The following is a 21,811-nucleotide window of genomic DNA, read 5'->3' as shown; positions in this document are numbered from 1 at the left end:
CGCGCGCCGAGTTTGACTGTAGCGCCCGTCTACGGAAGGAGAAAAGAGGCGCGTGCATAGCGTCAGGCACCGAGCTTCTGAACTGTCGCGTAGCCGGCGTGTTTTACGATTGAAACGTTTAATTCTTGTGCGTTACTTATACACGATGCCGAAGCCCTTAGTGAACTGTCCGACAATGCATCAGATTCAAAATAACGAAACTTCACTGAAGACATACAAACCATTGCAAAGGTCATCAGTTGAGCGCAAATTTTGAAAAATAACACAATCTATCACACACCCATATTTGTGCACATGTATGCCATATGTCCCACGTAACACGTGCGAAATTTTTTTTTAATATGCAAGGGGCACCTAGCTGGACAGCACTGAGGTAATGTTGTTTGCCTAACTTCGAGCAAGTTGGACTTTTGGTTGAATTTTGCCTAATTGCGTAATTATTTTATGAACTTCTCAAATATTCAGAGCAAAAGTGTAAATGAGAAAATTGCAGACAATCCTGAAAATGTCATGTTACAGCGAAGTATTTGGTTGTAACTTTCACCGTTTACATCTCCTCCCCCAACTACCATGCGCAAAATTTTGCTGCAGCCCTAACCATTAGAGCCGAAATACTGACCGAGGTTATACGGGACTTTCAAAAATTACAGAAGCTTGCTACTGCACCAAGCGGAAGTGTTTCAAACGTTCAGGTGGCCACTTGTTCGAAAGACGCGGTGCTACGAACAATACATCCGCGTTTCTTTCTGTTCGCGAAGGTCGGCAGCTCGAGGGCAAAGCGCGAAAAGGACAATGTTTAACATTTCCATCCTTATTGTGCACCCGTCATATGGCGTCTTATTAGGTGAACTATAGCTCGGGGAAACGCCCGTGCATTGAGCGAGGCGTAGAGAAAATGGGAGCATGAGATCAAACCAGAAACTAAAGGTCATGTGTTCCTGCATTGTTGGGAAGGAGTATATTTTCGGGATGTGCTTCAGATGACCATCAAGAAAGATCGTTAGGTCCGTCTAGTGTTAGATTTTTGGCTGCAGATAACGAAGGTGGCCGGACTGCCTCTTGACCTCATGATACTAACCCCCCCAAAAATTGACTGAGGGCCAACCATTGGGCGGTGCTCGGCGGATCACTGGGAGCCGATCATGTCGGCATGAAGCTTAGACCTTAAAAAAACGCCGACCTATCCCCGTCGGCTCTGGCTCCACCATGGATTCTGGCACGGATGCGTAGGGCTGCGTAATGCCGAGCGCGAAAGTTTTGGCTGGCCAGAGACGTCAGCTTCACGCTGGTGCGAAGCTGCTGGCCGATAATGTAGGATGCCGCCGCCGCCAAGTCGGCGCCTGAAAAATATGTCGACGCCTGCCGCCGCCGACTTTTTGTGCGCCTGGAGCGCACAATCGGTAGGCAATCGGGGAGCGAAAGAATAAAGACTGCCGCATGCTGTCACCTCAACCGTCTGTAGCAGTCGGGTCACGCAGCATTCACGGGGAAGGAACGGCATGAGGCGGGCGCGTAGATGGTGGCTGTTCGGAGGAGCTTTTGGCGGGAATTGGAGCGTTCAGTGGCTGCTTGGTAGGCGATAAAGTCCCTTGATAATTTGAAAGTACCGCCACTCTTTGAACTCTGGCGTCGCCGCGCGACCTCCTCGCCTCCTGCTCGCCCCTTGCGCGTCCCCTCCGCGGCAACCTGGGAGTCCACCTAATGGGCTGTCCATTTCGGCCGTTCCTGATTGGCTAGGGCCGCTCGTTTCCTCCTCGCTCCTACAGCTGCATCCAATTAGCAGCGGCCTAAATGGACAGTCCACTAGGTGGACTCTTGCAGAACACCACCCCAGTTTTGCCCCCGCTTTTCTGCACGACAATTGGTCTCCCTGTCGTTGTCCCTGGAAACGCGCTGATCTTGCGTTTTGCTTGTGTTTTTCTTTTTCGTTCGCGCCATTTTTCTCCTCAGCTCGGCTGGCTCGGCGCTTTAGCTCGGCGTAGCGGACGTTGTAAGCTGTGTTTCTTGCTCTATGTTCTAGCGCTATGCCGTGCTGTTGCGCATATAACTGCAGCAAGAAGCCTGAAGATGGTTATGCCGTTTTTATGATACCACAAGGAAAGCGTAACGGCTTGCGCTGGAAGCAGTGGCTGCATAACATTGGCCGAAATAACTTTGTTTCGACAAAGAGCAGTGCTGTTTGCGAGGTGAGGCGTCTTTCTTATTGCTCGTAGCAAAGTATCCCCTAATGCTGCATTCTCTTTTCATTCTTCCGGTCTGCTCACCAGCGTTTTTATTGCGGCAGTTTGTATGATGCATAAAAATGCGGTTGTCCTCAGTATGCTTAATATTCTGCAGCGACTCCGTCACCTCGCACGTCGCCAACTGTTGTTATTCAGTCGGAAACGCAGCACTATAGATTCTGCTTTCCGCTGAGAACAATTATGTGCGAAGGTACAGCCTCGTGATCGCACTTTTCGCGATTGCTATAGGATCCGCTGCCTGTTATACTGAAAACTGAAATAGCGGCTTGTAGAGGCGCTATTATTTCTAGCTTACGTTGATCTGAGCGTCAGTCAGATACAATGAATGCAAGCTCTGAAAAAATTAGTGGCAAGTATACCCGTGGTATTGCAGGTGGTGAGCGCTAGCTAGTCCACATTGTGTTTTTGTTTTAAGTTTTAAGGCGAAAGCCTTTAGATCTGTTTCAAGGTGGCATTGGGAACAGAAAATATCACGTGACCCAAGGAAGGCCAGAGGCGACCCAAAGTATGTGAACCCCTGTATAAAAGAATTAATTAGCCAAGTTAACTAATGAATCATTAGTGATTGAATTAAGGTGGATTAGGGAGGATTAAGGTGGATGAAGGACCATTAGGCTGGATTAAGGTAAATTAGGCTTGATGAAGGAGTATTAAGGCCGATTATAGTGGATTAAGTTTTAATTAGGAGCATTATATATGGTTGTAAGGGCTACTGTAATAAACCTTGATCCATTCTAATCATTCATCTACCTTAATCGTCTTTAATGTACCTTAATCCATCTTAATTCACCTTCATACTCCTTCATTGACCTTAATCCTCCTTAATCCACCCTAGCCGACCATAATCATCCTTAATCCACCCTAATCCATCTCCATCGACCGTCATGCACCCTAATCCTCCGTAATGACCTCAATACTCCTTAATCCTTCTTCATTCACTTTAATCACCTTAATCCACCATAATCCCTCCTAATGCACCTTAATCCACCTTCATTCGCGCTAATCCACCTTCATCGACTTTAATACACCTTAATCCCCCTTAATTAATCTTAATCCAATAACTAATCAATAATTACTTTGCTAATCAGTAATCATCTTTTATACACGGCTGCACAAGCTTTGGTTCGCTTCCGGCCTTCCTTCGGCCACGTGATATCTTCTGTAGCTCACAAAGCGACCTTGAAAGAGAGATATAAGGCTTTTGCTTAATAAGCCACACACAAAGGGATGTGCCACATGCAATACTACATCAGACGCAGAATGTGAAGCTTCTCATCATATGGCAGAAAAATTGTTCGGAGTATAGAATTCGCCTGTAAGCTCCTATTACATCAATATGCGCCGTTCATACGGTTTGAAGAAAATACCAGCCTCCTCATAAACGTTGCCTTCCGCATTATCGATGCTGTTATAAACATTTCTCAAAATTTCCAACACCACTGGGGCGCGCAACTGGCCCAAAATAACACGCCCCCATAGAATGCTGCGGACCGTCCGCGGGAGCCCAGGAGAAAAAACGTGCCGTGCGCAGCTGGCGGGCGAGGAGAATCGAGGAGGAAAGCGCCGCGAGGAGGAGAGTGTCGCTGCTTTCAAATTATCAAGGGGCTTTAATCGGCGCAGCTTCACACGGTTTCTATGGCGCTGCGCTTCTTGTTCGCGAGAAACGGACATTTCCATCCTGCGGATTTTCACCTCCTATGGACCTCCACATTTACACATAAGTCGCACGTATTATTTACGCTATTAGAGCCTATATTTTGTAGCGTTAATTTGGAAAGAAAGCACCTAAGGCTGCGTTTCTTAGTTTCGAGAGCCCGTCTACGCTTTTCGATCTGTTGAAATCGGCATGGTAATATCAATAGTAATCAATTTATAATAATAAATTCGATGCCTTGATGTCTTTGTAGCTGCACTTAATGCGCAAGAGTTCGCATGCCAAAGCTTGTCGTGCAAGCGAATTAAGAGACTGTGGATGCATCGCGATATGCATGAAGCACGGATGTGTGCATGCAGTATCCGTAGCCAGGGGCGTAGCCAGGGGGGTGGGGCTTATAAGGCTTCATCCCCCTCCCCCCCCCCCTAAATTTTTTCGTGCTGTCATGCGCCGCCGACCAAAACAACCCCCGGCGCCGGAAATCATGCTCGATTTTGTTTTGTCTAGAATGTCCTTTTCACGCTCAAAAAAAAAAAACATTTTAGCACGAACATTGCAAACTCGCGCTGAATTTCGCGGCAACGCCCATGCACCAGGAGTCATATCGTAACGCAAGGAGGTCTCAAAGGCGTTTTGATGACGAGCAGGCTTGGTCGCGGCATCTCGCGGAGGCCATGGTATCTAGGAAGCGCTTGGATTTCAATTATGGAACTTTATGGGCATAAAGTTATCGCAGACTTTTGATTCGAAAGGTGCACTGACATTTCCGAAGTCGTGCTTTAGATTTTCAATTCTGGAATTTTGTGGGTTTAATGCTGTTGTAAACATTTGACGCCAAAGGTGCATTGACTTTTCTAAAGTCGTACATCGGACCATACAACGAGACAAGCCAAATCAACACACTATCAGACAAGTTGACAAAGCAGGCAGCGAGGCAGTTGGTTCTTTATTCTATGAGCGAGGTCCGATGAGACGAAGCGTTGTGGTGGTTCATTTGTGCCGTCATTTTTTTTTCACCTGTACCAAAGGAACCATGCCAAGACACTGATGCCAGCAAAGGCAACTACGTTCTTCTTTATTTTTTTTTACTTTGAATTTTAATCGCGAGCACACATTGAGCCTCATCAGTTTTCTTTTACTCGCTACCCGTGGGCTGCCAGAGCCAGCCAGAGCACATGCGCTTTGCTCGTGTTGCCCCGACCAACGCACGGTTCACTTCGGTGCGCGTTCGTTTGTCTCTGGCCTATAGATTTTGGCCTGCCAGAGTTTTGGATTCCTGGCTAGCAGACGAGAAAAAGAAACAATGGTCGCTCGCCGCCATCACTGTGGGGACTGTTGCGTACTCCAGGGTAGCGTATCGTACTGCTGGCGAGTTGTAGCGACGCCTGCCTATCGAAGCTCGACCGACCTTACTATTGGGTAGCGTGGCGTTGTCGGCGGGCTTCAGGCATCCGGTAGACCGTGGCGACCGGGCAAGGACGAGACGATTTCTAGGGCGAAACTTGCACGGTTTATTCAAAGGTTGATGAAAGATGATGAGAAGAGAATGAAGTGTTCTAATAAAGTACATTTCGGAGCCCCTTAAATAGGCCCTCTACAATCGTGGGAGGGATCTTGCTTCCGTCGACGTCACGTGACCGGCACAGAGTCTGATTCGCGAAAAGAGGGCGCCTCCTCCTCTGGTTATACCGAGCCTCTGATTATACTGAGTCTGCTGCAAGGAGGAGGGCGTCCCGCCTTCCGTTATACCAAGCCGGGAATTGCAGACGCTTGTCCTTCTTTTTTGGGCGTTGCTGGTTCGCGGAAGTTCCCCTGTAGAGCTTGACAGTTCGAGGAAAGGGTCCCTCCAAAGTCGCACGCACGCGTGCACACACACACACACACACACACACACACACACACACACACACACACACACACACACACACACACACAAAAGATGCCTGTAAACACTGCGGGGCTTCCGCCAGACTGGCAGACACCCGAGATGACCATGGCGAATGAGGAAGTCACGCTTCATTTCGACGAGGCATGGTGGGTGAAAGTCCTTTCTGCACGAGGTGCTACACGCCAACCGTAACATGAGAAGTCACGCTTCATTTCGACGACGCATGGTGGGTGAAAGTCCTTTCTGCTCGAGGTGCTAGACGCCAACCGTAGCAGGAGAAGTCATGCTTCATTTCGGCGAGGCATGGTGAGTGAAAGTCCTTTCTGCACGGGGTGCTAGACGCCAGCCGTAACAGGACTCGACGTATTGCAACGCGTTCGCTTAAGTGCAACCTCTCCGGAAAGCCTTGTCTCGCCGGTGTAGGATACCGAGCAGTATGAGTATGGTTCTCTGTGGAGCAAGCGTCTCACGTTTTCTGCGATATTCCTTCGGTAGCCCCACTAGGTGCCCAAAGTAGGCATTCGATTGTAGCCAACATGCCTTCCTTTCCTTTATTTCATTTCGGTGGCCCCCGCAGCACAAAAAAAAATTACCGACGATTACGTTACTTCCTAATGCGAAATTTGAGCGCAGCAAATAAGCTGTTTCACCTTTTCGATAGATTGAGGCAAAGAAATCGAGCAACACATGTATGCGCTATCACATAATTTTTTTTTATTTTTCACACGTATTCCTTTAACAAAGACTCCACTAACAGTTCTTGACAGTCATGAAGGAAGCTTTGTGGTCGGAGAAATAGACTGATATATGTTCGACTTGGTACACCAATGCTTGATTCTCAAAGACGAGATTCTCAAAGACGGGGGGCGGCGTGTACACCCAGCGGCAAACGATGGGGGCAGAAGCGCGCGCAGCAAGCGGACAACACGATAAAGGGAGGAGGGAAGAGATAGCAGCGACTGACTGATGCCGCTGACGCCGATAGTGAGTCAACCCCAGCTGCGGAGTTGGTTTCAGGGACAACGCCGCCGATGCCGACACAAACAATATGATACCCGCGCTTCCGCAGCGCTAAGAACCAGGTCTAGCCGTGGGAAGGTGGTCACGTATTCGTCGACGTGCCGGGGCCTACGTGAAATAACCGGCGCGTCGGAAACTGAAGAGCACCCTATCCGCCACACAAGAACAGGGGGGGGGGGACCCTTTCCTCCTCTTTCTGCATGGCGGCGACGGTGTTCTATGCAGTCACGTTATCTTGACTCTCTAGCGGCGTCAGCGGCATCCAGCGGTATCAGTCGGTCGCTGCTAGCGCTGGGGGGATGAAAGGGGGGCGGAGCTGGTTACGAGGCCGACGACAACGCCGACGACGACGCGAAACCCAGGAACGGACGCCAAAGAGCTGCGCTCTAAAAGACATTGTTGCGGAGCATCGAATTGTCGCAGGGTGAAAGTCCGATTTTGTTACTTCTTCTTTTGCGGAAAGTAATGGGCCACGGAACGTTTCACTTGCTGGATATTCTTATTATATTGTTACGAGAAGGAAGAAGCGTGCGTCTTGGCTGAGCCAACAAGCGTAGAGCAGCGATGATGCTAAACTCTTCTTCGTCGTCTCCAAGGCCACCATCATCGTCCTCTTCCCACATTACCGACTGCGACATCACCCCCGTTGGAAAAAGCACCTTATTGGTGCGGCTCATCGGTCTGAAAAAGGTAACATTTGAGACGGCTGACGTGGATGATGTCAGAGAGAGGTGAAGGCACCGTGGCGTCCAACGGAGACACTTCATATGTGACAGGGGTCACCTGGCGAAGGATGCGGTAAGGGCCATAGTACCGCGAGAGGAATTTCTCCGAAAGACCAACACGCCGAGTTGGATACCAAACTAGCACAAAAGCGTCTGGTTCGTAGTGCACGTCGTGATGGCGCTGGTCGTAACGGCACTTCTGGAGTGTCTGTCAAGCAGAAAGACGAATGCGGGCAATCTGGCGTGCTTGGGTCGCTGTGGCTATGACATACCGCGCGCGTGTACTCTGTCGGCGAGTCGAGCGTGGTCGAAAGGAGAGTCTCGAAAGGCAAAGTCGGCTCACGGCCAAAGAGGAGATAGAAGGGTGAATAGCCAGCTGTGTCGTGGCGCGAAGAATTGTAGGCGAACGTGACAAATGGTAGAGCAATGTCCCAGTCGCGATGATCGGAGGAAACGTACATTGCTAACATGTCAGTTAATGTGCGGTTCAGGCGTTCGGTAAGACCGTTAGTTTGAGAATGGTAAGCGGTAGTAAGTTTTGTTTAGTAGCACATGATCGAAGTAGGTCGTCTATGACTATGGCAAGAAAGTATCTGCCGCGATCGGTGAGAAGTTGACGCGGTGCACCGTGGGGCAAGATAACGTCGTGAAGCAAGAAATCAGCGACGTCTATGGCGCAACTGGTCGGTAGGGCTCTAGTAATGGCATAGCGAGTTGTATAGTCCGCAGCGATGGCAATCCTATTTCCGTCATTTGATATAGGGAATGGTCCGAGAAGATCAACGCGAAAAAAAGGGTCGGCCGGTATATCCAAAGGCTGCAGCAGTCCGGCAGGAGGCACAGCTGGTCTTTTTCGGCATTGGCACGACTCACACGCGGCAACATAACGCCGGACGGAGCCGTTGAGACGGGGCCAGAAAAACCGTCACCGAATTCGGTCATATAAATGTCCGCGTGACGCCAAGGTGTCCAGCTGTGGGAACGTCATGCAGTTGCTGCAGTACAGTCTGTCGTAGATGAGACGGAATAACGGTTAGGAGCTCGGGCCCGTCGGGGTGCATGTTGCGGCGATACAGGATGTCATTTTGTAGTACGAACATGTGAAGATATGGGTTAGACGGATCAGATAGTAGGCGTTCGATAATGGGGCGTAACGACTCATCGCGTCGTTGTTCAGCGCCAATGTCTTGCAAGGCAGAGAGCGAAAGAACGCAGATCAGTGCGACATCCACTAAACCGTTCGGTACATCGACGGGATGACGAGAAAGGCAGTCGGCGTCCTGATGTAGACGACCCGACTTGTAGACCACAGTGTATGTGTATTCCTGCAGCCTTAGGGCCCAGCGACCGAGGCGTCCGGTGGCATCCTAGAGGGAGGAAAGCCAACAAAGGGCGTGGTGGTCGGTTGTAACTGCAAATGGTCGACCATAGATGTAGGGTCGGAACTTGCCCACCGCCCAAATGAGGGCGAGACACACACGCTCAGTAATCGAGTAATTGCGCTCTGCGGGAGAGAGGAGGCGGCTGGCGTAAGCGATGACGCGGTCGTGCCCATATTGGCGTTGAGCTAAAACTGCGCCGATGCCGTAGCCACTGGCGTCCATGCGGATTTCTGTCGGAACGTAGGCGTCAAAAATGGGCGAGAACAGGAGGTGTGGTGAGCAGCGAGATGATCTGCGAGAAAGCAGACGCTTGTTCAGAGCCCCAAAAGAAAAGAACGTTTTTCTTCAGGAGGTGAGTCAGAGGACGGGCCACATGGGCGAAATTTTCCACAAACCTGCGGAAGTAAGAGCAAAGGCCAATAAAGCTGCAAACATCTTTGGCACAAGTTGGTATGGGGAAATTCTGCACAGCATGAACTTTAGCGGGGTCGGGGCGAATGGCTGACGAATCGACGAGGTGTCCGAGCATGGTTATTTGGCGGTGACCGAAGTGGCACTTGGACGAGTTGAGCTGCAAGTCAGCGGTGCGAAAAACAGAAAGAACAGATGAAAGTCTTTCAAGATGAGTCGCAAAAGTTGAAGAGAATACGATGACGTCATCCAAGTAGCACAAACAGATGGACAATTTCAAACCACGCAAGAGCATGTCCATCATCCGTTCAAAGGTCGCCGGGGCACTGCACAAGCCAAAAGGCATTACCCAGAACTGATATAGGCCGTCTGGTGTGATGAATGCGGTCTTTTCACGGTCCATTTCATCCACGGCAGTTTGCCAATATCCAGAGCGAAGGTCTATAGATGAAAAATGAGTGGCACCGCGGTGACAATCCAGAGCATCGTCAATGCGGGGAAGTCGATATACATCTTTCTTGGTGATCGTGTTTAGATGACGATAGTCAACGCACAATCGCCAGCTGTTATCCTTCTTTTTGACGAGAACAACAGGGGACGCCCACGGGCTGGAAGAGTGTTCAACAATCCCTTTTGCAAGCATCTTGTCAACCTCGCTCTGGATAACTTGTCGCTCAGAGGGCGACACCCGGTATGGGCGTCGGCGAACAGGTGCTGCATCGCCAGTATTTATACGATGCTTCACGACCGTAGTTTGACACAAAGTGCGATTGTTCAGTTCGAAAGTGTCGGAGTAGGACTCGAGGAGCCCACGGAGCTCTGCGGCTTGTTGGCTTGAGAGGTGCGGTGCAATCATCTTTGTAAAGTCGTCGGTCGGGGCTGATGCAGAAGGCGCAGAATGAGCATTGGTCGATGACCGCGCAACAGATAGAGCGGAAATGTGGCACTCGTGTGTCGGTGACAACGTGGCAAGAGTCATGCCTCGAGGAAGTACTTGTGAGCACTGTCCGAAATTTAGGATGGGAAGACATGTCTGATTGTCCGCAACAGAAACGATGGTGTGCGGGAAGGAGACATTGTAAGAAAGCAGGACTGAAGTCGCAGGAATAAGGGCATGGTCTCCGTCAGGTACAGGTGGGCAGGCTAAGACAGGGATTCAGGTTGCTGCAAGAGATGGCAGGCGTATAAAATCCGCGGAGCAAAGCTGAGTTGTAGCTTGCGCAGGAAGGTCAACGGGAACAGGCAGGGGTAGGTCAAATTGTACAACACCGGCGGAACAGTCAATCAGAGCAGAATGGGCGACCAAAAAGTCGAGTCCGAGGATCACATTGTGAGGGCAACTTTCGAGCACACTAAACAAAACGGACGTGTGGCGACCGGCGACACTGACACGAGCAGTACACATTCCAAGCGCAGCCGGAGTTCCACCGTCGGCGACCTGGAGCAGTCGAGTCGGAGCAGGAGTAAGTACTTTCTTTAAGCGCGTTCGAAGCTCCGCACTCATGATGGAAATTTGGGCTCCTGTGTCGATGAGTGCTGTAACGGGCAAACCATCCACGTTCACGTCCAGAAGGTTCCGATTAGCAGGCAGGGTCAGCAGAGGATTTTCAGGCCGGGGTTCTGGAGCAGCGTCACCTCCAGGAGCTGCCCCAGTTAGTTTGCCGTCGGAAGCTGGGGATGGAGAGCGACGCAGCTGTGGCGAACGGGAGCGGCGACTATGTGGTGATGGCGAGCGGGTGGTCGCGGTGGCTCGAGCGTTGTCAGGTGCGTCTTCAACCTCGGTGGAGAGTGATGGCGGGCGAGGATTCAGTGGGGAGTGGCGGTAGGCGGGAAAGCTTGGCCGAGAGTGGGCTGGCCAGGAACTTCGGCAGCGGCGAGAGATGTGGCCCACACGTCCACAGTAAAAGCAGATGGGTCTATTGTCATGTGTGCGCCATTCGGCCGGGTTGCGATAGCTCGGATGTGGACCGTATTGGCTCCGGTGAAAAGGGGCAGAGGCAGCAAACGAAGCAAAGTCAGGACGGCTGGCGGAGCAAATGGACGAATGACCCACATTGGCAAGTTCTTGGCGAGTGACCGACTGAATGAGAGACACAAGTGGCCGGGAATCGTCAAAGCACTGCGTCACTGGCGTGGCAGGAAACGCTGCTTCGATTTCTCGCCGAACGATATACGTACGGCGTTCTCGCAGGAAGTGGGCTCACGCGGTGGACAAACGTCTTTGCACGTCGATGAAGCTGCGGTATTAGGTAGACGCGTAAACTGTTGAACTATGCGGCGACTCTTCGCGTCTTCAAAGCGGTGACATTCGTTAATGATCTAATTGACCATTGCCATGTTCTTTTAAACAAGCAGGTTAAACGCGTCGTCCGCGATGCCTTTTAAAACGGGGCTGACCTTGTCTGCCTCTGCCATATTGTTATCCACATTGCGGCAAAGAGCGAAGACGTCCTGGATATACGCCGCGTAAGATTCAGTGGACGTCTGTACACGGTTCCCAAGGTCCTTCTTCGCAGCACGATGGCGGTCGACGGACTTGCCGAAATAATCTCTAAGCTTCTGTTCGCACTGGTCCCAACTCGTAATCTCTTCTTCGTGTGTTTCGAACCAGACCCGTGCTGTTTTCTTGAGGTAGAATATTATATTGGCCAGCATAAGCGTGTTATCCCACCTGTTGTGTGCGCTGACCCGTTCGTAATTCTGCAGCCAGTCATCGCGTCAACGTTGTCGATTCCGGAAAACATGCCAGGATCCCGAGGCTGGGACAGGATGACCGTCGTTGGCGACGACGGGGCCGTGATTGAACTCTCTCCTTCGGATGACATGGCGGCCAGGTTACGTCCGCTGCGGAGCTCCGTCTTGCGCAAGTGATTACCCCGCACCTCCACTAATGATGTTATGGGAAGAAATTCACGTGCGTCTATTTACAGATGGCTTTTAATGGCTGAGCCAACAAGCGTAGAGCAGCGATGATACTAAACTCTTCTTCGTCATCTTCAAGGCCACCATCATCGTCCTCTTCTTCCAACATTACCGACTCTGACAATATTATTGTAATAGCAATTATATGGACACTCCAGGCGCATTCCTGCCGTCGCCCTTGTGTTCCGTATAAAATTCAAGGGCGGTAACATCGTGACCGCGCGCCGCATGCTGTATGCGCGAGTGAAAGGGGGTGGGTGAGAGTGGCATGGGTGGGCCGTTTAGTGAGCCGGCGATGGTGGCTCAGTCTTGTGAGCGCAAGGAAGAAAAGCGGGGAGGAAGCGCGCCGCCTTCCGTCGCACGCGATACATCGGATGGAGTGGAGGGAGGGGGGCTGTGATCTGTTAATCTGTGGTTGCGCAACATGTTTATTTGCCTTGTTTGACGCATCATATATAGCGACTTTTTCTTAGATACGTAGATTTATCGGAGACGTATACGTATATTTAAATATCTTATTGCAAGGTATTGTGTATATGTGCCGTGAACTTTGTTTCCAGTGACACTTTCTTGCCCTTTATCAAGCTGTATCTTCGCATTCGTATATTCCATTGTATCTTCGCATTTCTAATGTACGAAGGCGAGCAAATGAAAGTGAGCCAATCCACCCTGCGCAATAACGGTTCGGTTCATTACCTGCGAGGCATGTGCGTGGCACAGAGGCATCTCTTATTTACAAAAGGGACATGCAGGTGTGAGGATCAAGGTTTTTTAATGCTTTCATACACTGGGCTGAACATGGTTGCGTGACATAATGGACACTCCAAAAGTTGAACAGCGTGGCGTCGTGAGGTTTTTGACAGATTAAGATGTTTCCCAAAAAGAAATTAGTCGCCGTATGGCTGCCGTGTACGTTGAACATTCCATTTCATTGGTCACTGTGAAGCGTTGGAGCAAATGGTTCAAAGAAGGACGTGAAAGTTGCAAAGACGATTCAAGACAGGGCCAAAGCCAGCGTGCAATCACCCCCAACACAATTGCAAAGGCTGATTAGACAAGAACGGCGGATAAGCATCGATGAATTGGCAGGGCGTGTGAACATCAGTCACGGTTCGGCTCACACCATAATCCATGAACATCTCGGTTATCGGCTCTTGTGTGCGCAATGGATGCCCAAGATCTTGAACTACCGCCAGAAGACGGAGAGGTTCGGCGCTGCCTTGAGTCATCTCCGGTATCATGATGAGGGTGACGGCTTTTTGTCTGCAATTGTGACTGGGGACGAATCATGGTGCCACTACTACGAGCCTGAAGCACGATGGCAAAGCTTACAGCGGAAACATTTAAATTCAACATCAACACCCCCAAGAAATGCAAAGGCAGTCATTTCTGCCGGAAAGGTGCTGTTGACTTTCTTTTTCGATCGTCAGGGGCCATTATTGACCGAATTTGCTAAACCTGGAGAAACTATTAATCGTTTCTGATATTGTGAAACGTCAGATCGGCTGCGTGTCGCAATCAAGAACAAACGACGTGGAAAATTGAGGAATGAGGTCATCTTGCTCCACGACAATGCCCGTCCCCACGTCGCCGATATGGTTTATACAAAACTGGCAAAGTTCAATTGGGAAACACTGTAACATACGCCATACAGCCCAGACCTGTCGCTTTGCGACTTCCACATTTTGGAGCATTGGTAAAAACAGCTCAAGGGAACCAGATTCGTGTCGGACGATGATGTGAAAGAGTCAGTTACAGACTTCTTGAAACCCGCCGTCGTTGCTCAGTGGCTATGGTGTTAGGCTGCTGAGCACGAGGTCGCGGGATCGAATCCCGGCCATGGCGACCGCATTTCGATGGAGGCGAAATGTGAAAACACCCATGTACTTAGATTTAGGTGCACGTTAAAGATCCCCAGGTGGTCGAAATTGCCGGAGTCCACTACGGCGTGCCTCATAATCAAAAAGTGGTTTTGGCACGCAAAACCCCATAATTGAATTAGACTTTCTGAAGCAGCAACCCAAGGAGTTTTATGAGACGGGAATCACGCGACTCGTTAGTGAGACAAATATTTAAATGCTGAGACTATTTTTAAATAAAGTACCCCGTGTGTCATATATTCGCATTGGCTCACTTTAATTTGACTCGCCCTCTTATATTTTGCAGAACTCCTGCTTTTTATATGTTGCTCTCTGTTGCGACTTTTCGCAATTTCGGAGCAATTACTCAATATGCACGACCGGTGACAGCTGCTCCTACGCAATTCATTCTAATAAAGGACGGCGTCATTGTGATTTTTCCCTGGTTGTTGCATATGTACAAAATGTGAACAAGGCTCTTAAATGACAGAGAGATGCAAATGAGAGAAAGGCAGGGAGGCTAACAAAGTTTCATTAAAATATTTATTCTCAACTTATTCATATCGTGGCCTTTACATTTTTCATATCAGCGGCATGCACTGCTTTGCTGGTTTCGAATTGATATAGTTCTAAAGTTCGTGTGATATTTTCTTTACTTTTTAAATACACCGAAAACATGGAAGCATTGATATCAGTTATTTCGGGCACAATTTTTGAGACATACGAGTATATTGTTTTATGAAAATTACAGATTTCATTTGTCTTGACACTGAGTAGCGTTCAAAAATTCGTTTGCAGCATCTTTGGCAATGACAACGCAGTTATTATTAATGTTTAATGTATTTGATTCCTCGACAATTTCTATAAGGAGGAGGCCGAGCTGCAATGTGAGCCCCGCCCCTCGAATGAAATTTCTGGCTACGCCATACTATATACATGCCGTGCGCACGATGTAAGTATACGTTGCGGTCGTGGTGACCCGCGTAAGATAATTTGAAGAACGGCAAATTTCGCCCCGCTGGTGTAAGGTTTTTGCGACGCTTATGTTGAGATTAAATAACGTGAGACTGCGTTCTCATGTGCGATGCGTATTTAGTGCTTGCCATGAAAAATATTGGATTTGTGAGAACCTGCTCATAAGTACAATGCTTAGAGTTATTGAGAGTCCACAAAGCGTCTGGTCCAATATTCAGCACCCAAACAATAGTTATACGTCTCCCATTGCTGAAACTATACGTGTCTATATTTCAGACAGCACAGCGGGACCATAGCAGAATCAGTTAATTGTGACCTGGCTGCACTGTTCTCTGGTGAAGGGACTTATGCAATTCAAGGAAGGACATTTTCAAGTACCCATACAAGACTGTCGTTGATTAATTCACATTTTATGTTAGGCGCAACCATTACCCTCCTATCACAGCATTTCACAACAAAGTATTCCAATTTCTGTTGTGTTTGCATCTTAATAGTTCAATAAAATTCGACAAAAAATGAACTGCAGTGATAATTCGTCTACAAAGCGCTCGCCTACCGTAGCGCACTTTAGGACATAAAAGTGTGCATTAATTAAATAGCGAATTATACAGGGTGTCTTTTCTTATCTCAACGTCTTTTTTTTTAATTTCTGTTGCAGATACCAACATTCCGTTTCTTCATCTGGGTTACATTCTACATGTGCACATTACTATCTAAATGAGTTGTAGTGCATAAGTTGCCAATTGGACAAAATCGTGCCAATTACCTCTTTAATGAATAACTTTAGTGCACATGTTGCAATGGTGAAAATGAGTCCGTTAACATGCAGGGCCTATTCAGTTGGAACCAACGAGCTTCAAGATATACGTCATAGTAATATACGGCAAAAATGCCTTGGTGTCATGGCTATTTTCTTGCGGCACTGCGAATATATGCAATGCGTCAGGGAAGTAATCAGGGCACCAACTCATCTTGCTGACTCTGACTTCGTATATTTCGAAATTGGCGCTAGTTACAAAATTGGTTCCGATTGAATGGATCCTGCACGTTGACGGTCTCTAATTACACCATTGCAGCATGTGCCCTAAAGCGAATAATTAAAAATATAGTTAGCGCTATTTTTTTTTCAATTAAGTGTTTCTGCACTTGCGACTTATCCAGAATGGAATGTCCACCACTTGAGGTAACTCTGTGGAAGAAGCGGAACAACGCTGGTATCTGCGACAAAAGGCCTAAAAGATGACGTAAGAAAAAGCACCCGGTACATACGTGTCTCAAAAGAGAACAAGAAGAAAACCTAAAAATGAATACCGGCAAAAGAAAGCTGGCCGCGGGCAAGCCGTGCTGTTGCCATCGTGGGGAAGTTGCCGGCCCGTGTGTCGGCCGAACACGGTCATTCACCGGCGGTCATGACGCCGGCCCGGTGTTGGCGATCTGCCGGTCGCCTGCTGGTGGTCGGCAGACGTGCTGGCCACGTGCAAAAACCAAGCTCGGCCCGGCCCAGACGACCGAGATCGGGCCGTCTACTTTTTAACTGTCCATGGGCGTCGGCTAGATCTTCTGCCGAGCTCATTTTCTTGCTTGGGTTAATTAACATAGTGGAATGAAAGCCACCACTGCGGCCGCAATGCACGCGCAATCACCAAGCGTCATTAAAGAAATGAAATAAAGAAAAGAAAGACACCAATTCCTAAGGCATAAATACATGTCATATGCAATTATATACGTTTTCATCGGGCGAGGAGCAAAGGGCGCGCGGCGAGCCTTTCCTCCTTCCTGGCTTGTACGATCCGGTGCGGCGCTGCTTGAAAGTATTGCTGTCGCGTGCTGCGGAACGATTTCGAGATATTTTAGATCGTACTTTGTGAAATTTACGCAATGTACGTTCATATAAGATCGTCAGGGAATTCATTCGGTGCATCGGTAATTACAGTATGCGGAAATATCTCTTGGGGGCGCAAACATGTCGCGCGCATTATCAGCCGCGGTGTGTGTATGTGTTGTGAACTATTTTGCGTATATCGGTTTTAATTCGACGAAGAGCACCGGTGTCTCTGTATTACCAGCATGAAATGTAAATCTGGTCACTATCTGATCGCTTGGCGTAGGGACTAAAACATAAGAGCGCATGCTCGTGTACGGCCAACCTAAGGCAACCACGAAACATCTAAGCGGCAAGCGAATTGTGATACACCGGCATCGTTCTCACACATTTCAAGTCTAGTAGGCTTGAACTCACTATATGTCTACGCTAGCCTTCCTGCATGAGGTCGATGGCGCTGCTCAACACAGCGATCACTGCGGTTGGTGAACTAGCATGATACACATATAAGCTATGTGCGTCGGCATTGCCTTTTTGCCCTGAAAAGCCATAATATACGAGAGGGATCGCATAATAAGAATGCGATGGCTATTTTTGAGGACGAAACGTTGTACATAACGGAACGAACACAACCGAAAAAAAAGTCGGTTATCATCCTCTTTCTCGAAAAAGAAAGAGAAAACGGGCTAACGCCGCAATACGACCTCTCATAGTCACGCCGCACAGCGTTCATAGATTTATAAACCTTGATGCTGTATACTTGGACCATGCGCTATTGGGGGCGAGGAGTTACGGAGTCGCCATATATCGGAAGCGCCTCCCTTGTATGAGGGATCACGCGGCGCGTTCCTCATAGGTTTCGCTTACGGCGCTCAATAAAAACACCACGCGGCAGCACTCCTGGACATTTATGTAGGTGCCCTCAAAACGAGGGAAATTTTTGACTGTCGATATAATAATCTTCAATTCTATCCATATTATACTCCCTTATGTCAGCTGTCTTACGCTTGTTGATTAACTTCGAAAGTTCTGCCAGCTCAGCCAGCTCGAAAGTTCTGCCAGCTCTAGGGACGGCATGGCCACAATTAGTGCATGACCGGGGTTGTTGGAGAAATATGGGAGAGGCCTTTGCCCTGCAGTGGGCGTAACCAGGCTGATGATGATGATGATGATGATGATGATGATGATGATGATGATGATCTTGGGCAAACTGAAAGTACAGAATCGAAAGTGCACTGCAAAGCATACGCCGCCCCAGGCGATCGTCTCACTCGTGGTCTCACTCAACCGTATTCTAGAATTTCTAGTACACTCTAAATAAAGACTGCACACCCCACACGCACACGGCTGAATGCACACCACATCCACAATCGGGACCACATCAGACCACTACAAGCGAGACGACCCGCCGTGGTTGCTCAGTGGCTATGGTTTTGGGCTACTGAGCAGGAGGTCGCGGGATCGAATCCTGGCCACCGCGGCCGCATTTTGATGGGGGCGAAAATACCCGTGTACTTAGATTTAGGTGCATGTTAAAGAACCCCAGGTGGTCGAAATTTCCGGAGTCCTTCACTATGGCGTGCCTCATAATGAGCAAGTGGTTTTGGCACGTAAAATACCATAATTAAAAAAAAAGAAAAAAAAACGAGACGCTGCTATGGGAGCAGTGTGACGGTCGGGAGCCGCGGAGCGCACAGAGGAGCGATGCGGTTCTGAATTGCGCTACTTGCAGATGGTGTGTGGCGGATAAACTTGTTTTTCCAGGGCTCCGTGGCGGCGACAAAATCATAAGTTTTTTGTGCATACTTTGAGCTTGCTTCTGTCTTCGATTTGCCGGTTTTATTTTCTTTTTTAGCCCTTAAATAATAATTGGATAGTTTTCTTGCTTTCGTTCTCTTTTTTTTCGTTGCGCGGGTGCGTTTCGTGTATGTTAGGTTTTTCAGGATAGTCAGAGCGTCCTTTTGCTCCACGTGCTTCAACACGTGCAACTGGGTGGGACGTTGTATTTATAACCTTTAAATAGTAGCCTGGAAGTGGCAAGACTAATAGCTATTGGTGGTTTTACTATGTGCGCTTTGGTATCGGGAATATTGCTTTGGTAGGAAAGTGAAAGCGTAGCCGCGTGGTTGAACACGTGTGAACACGTGCCATACCGTGTTCGAAGGGTATGACACGTGTTCTGTGTGTGCGGCATTGATTGCTTTTAAAACATTGGTGAGAATTACTTCGTGGCATTTGAAGGATTTAGATTCTGTGTGTATCCGCTTTTGCTAGAAGGCACGTGCTCTGAAAGCTTCGGTATTTGCATTAGAAAAAGCCGTGCAATACATGGCAAGAAAGCCGGGAAAGCGTGCAGTGTGCGCGGAGTCCCTCGCAGACGAGGGAACGGGTGGGAATGGAGAGGGAATCGAGTCAATCGGCAAAAATTGTGATGTGGATGCTAGGCTTAAGAAAATGGAGGCTTTATAGGATGGGCTTGTCAAACAGGTCAAAGAGGTCAAAAATGAGCTGAATATGGAGCGTGATGCGCGGAAGGTAGTGGAAAAAAGATCAAGCAGCCGAGGAAAAGCTGAACAGAATCGCCAGTGGGAATGAGAATGGTCGTGACAATGGAACGCAGTCTCCCGATGGGACAGGAGACGGAGTGTTAGCAAAGCACGTGGAATGCGTGCAACGTGGGAATGGGTTAGCTGGAAAGAGCGGCGTATACCTTGTGGCCGCCACACAAGAAAAGCAGGAGCGCAGGGGTCAATGCCCCTTGTCAAATCCGAATCACGCGGAAAAGGATGAAAAAGGGATGCAGGCAGAGGCCTCGGAAGTAGGAGAGAGTGAAAGGGTGATTATCGCCGGTGACTCAAACCTGGCTGCTCAGAAACAATTGTGGAAAGGGTGAAAGGCGATAAAAGAGTGACGGTAGGGACATTTCCAGGGCGGACACAGGGTTCTGCCATGGAACGAGCAAAAGCAAAGCTCGCGTGAAATGCCTACGTGCGCAACCTTGTCATAGTAACTGTGGGCTAAATGACGTCCTAAATAGGAAAGGGGCAGGACTAGCCCAGCGCTTGGCGAAGAGGGTAGACGACTTGCGCGAGCTGTCTACTCAGGTGCAGATCGTGGTGTGCACGGTGCCGGAGGTACCTGTACGAGAGTCACGTACAAAGAGCCGTAGTGGCTGCTGAGGCGATATGAAAAATTAGCCGAGAAAAAAGTTTCGAGGTTGTCGAATTAAACAGGGAAGTGAGAAGGTGTGGTGGTTTTGAACGAGACGGGATCCATTTCAATTACAGGCTTGCACGAGAAGTGGGCTGGCGACTTGCTGGTCGCGCTGTTGCTTTTTTAGGGGGCTCACGGGTGCTCAGGAGGCCAGAGTAGGTAGTAATGAAGAAGGTCCCCTAGGGGAACCTCAGAATAGCATCGCCGTCAATAACAGAAAAAGAAGGAAAACAAGAAAGAGAGCTCACCATGCAATATGCTACATAAACATGCAGGGCGGCAGAAGAAAGGAAAAGTGGGTAGAGATTGAGGAGGAGTTATAGAACAAATAGGGTTGTATGCGGTTGCAGAAATACACCGTAGAGAGTCGGAAGAGCCTCCAGTGATTGAAAATTATATTTGGGAAAGATGCAACAGAATAAAGTCGGAAAGAAATGGAAGGGGAATCGGAATGCTCATTCATCAGAGAGCCAAATGGAAAAGAGTAAATTCAAAATGTCTAGAGCATCTTTGGTTATCAGGTACAATGACTGGAAAGAAAACTTGGCTGGGCGTAACGTATTTGTGGACCGGAAATAATTACACAGAGAAGAATCAAGAGGTAGTGGAATGTATAAGTGCTGATATTATGGGTTTCGGGAATGATGTAGAAATGATCCTATTAGGTGACATGAATGCCCATATACAGGATCTAGATGGCTATACTGAGAACAACGGGAAGTCAATGCTAGATCTTTTTGAGCAACATAACCTCGTTATCGTGAATCAGGCACGTACCCAGGAGGGGGGAGCAGCCCCCCCCTCGAAGTTAAGCGGCGTACCCCCCCCCCCCTCCCCGCCCACGCCACATTCCTAAAGCGCCGCCAAATCAATGTTGAGACTTGACAGCTATTCGGTGGTCAACATTTTGCTGCCTTTTTCACTCCTTTTGAATGACTCTATTTATCGGCGTCTCCTGGGGTGTGAAGGCCAGTTTTCTCATCGATTCAGTGCCTGCGCGATTAACTCGAGGTGCGTTCAGTTGCCACCATCTATTCAATGGTCACGTGCATGGCTGTTGCTTCGTTAGTTCAACCTTCTTTGTTTAGACTGATCCAGGGACCAGGAAAGGGATTTGGTTCGTCGTCAGCTGGTCTGTATGCTTGAGGAACGAGTTGCAGCCGGAGAACGCCTGTTGAGTCTAACTTTTCCTTTTGCTTCATTAGAGCGTTTTAGTTTAGGGGACGCAAGCGGCTTGCGTACGAAAGAACTAGGGGCGACGGTACTGCGCAAGCGCAGACGTCAGACGTAGTGGTGTGCGCATGAACGCTACCATGGCCCCTAGTTCTTGCAAGCCGCTTGCGTCCCCTAAACTAAAACGCTCTATTATTACCTCGAGTGGCGGCTCGCCGCGAGGCTGGCAGATCGTCGGAACCATATACCCGCGATATGGGTTAAATAAAGTGCAAATTAAAATAATGCGAAACAGCCTCCATCATCAAACCTTGCAATAACCATTAAACCCATAAACAATATGACTGTCACCCGTTACCTAGTCTGGTTTTTCCCTAATTGTACAGCACTTTTTGTGCGAAATTGGCAACTGGAAACAAGAGTCGCAAGGAGTTGAGAAATTAAGCCAAGGCAACAGCCAAACAGGAAGGAAAAGCAAAAATTAACAAATTTAACAAATTTAACCATTGTTTGGGAAAATGTTT

General features: G+C 48.8%; 1 protein-coding gene across 1 annotated transcript in view; it reads left to right on the top strand.

The window, feature by feature from the left end:
- The first annotated feature begins 2,083 nt into the window (after positions 1-2,083).
- The window catches only part of BBS4 (Bardet-Biedl syndrome 4), a 54,959-nt gene continuing 35,231 nt past the window's right edge, over positions 2,084-21,811 (top strand). Inside the window, exon 1 of the mRNA XM_070533965.1 lies at positions 2,084-2,186. The gene's annotated coding sequence lies outside the window, so the exon portion shown is untranslated. The remainder of the gene's footprint in view (positions 2,187-21,811) is intronic.

Source organism: Dermacentor albipictus, chromosome 1, assembly GCF_038994185.2.
Source record: "Dermacentor albipictus isolate Rhodes 1998 colony chromosome 1, USDA_Dalb.pri_finalv2, whole genome shotgun sequence".
NCBI classification, from domain to species: domain Eukaryota; kingdom Metazoa; phylum Arthropoda; class Arachnida; order Ixodida; family Ixodidae; genus Dermacentor; species Dermacentor albipictus.
Note: the sequence above shows the minus strand (reverse complement) of the source record. Positions and strands in the feature narration are given on the sequence as shown.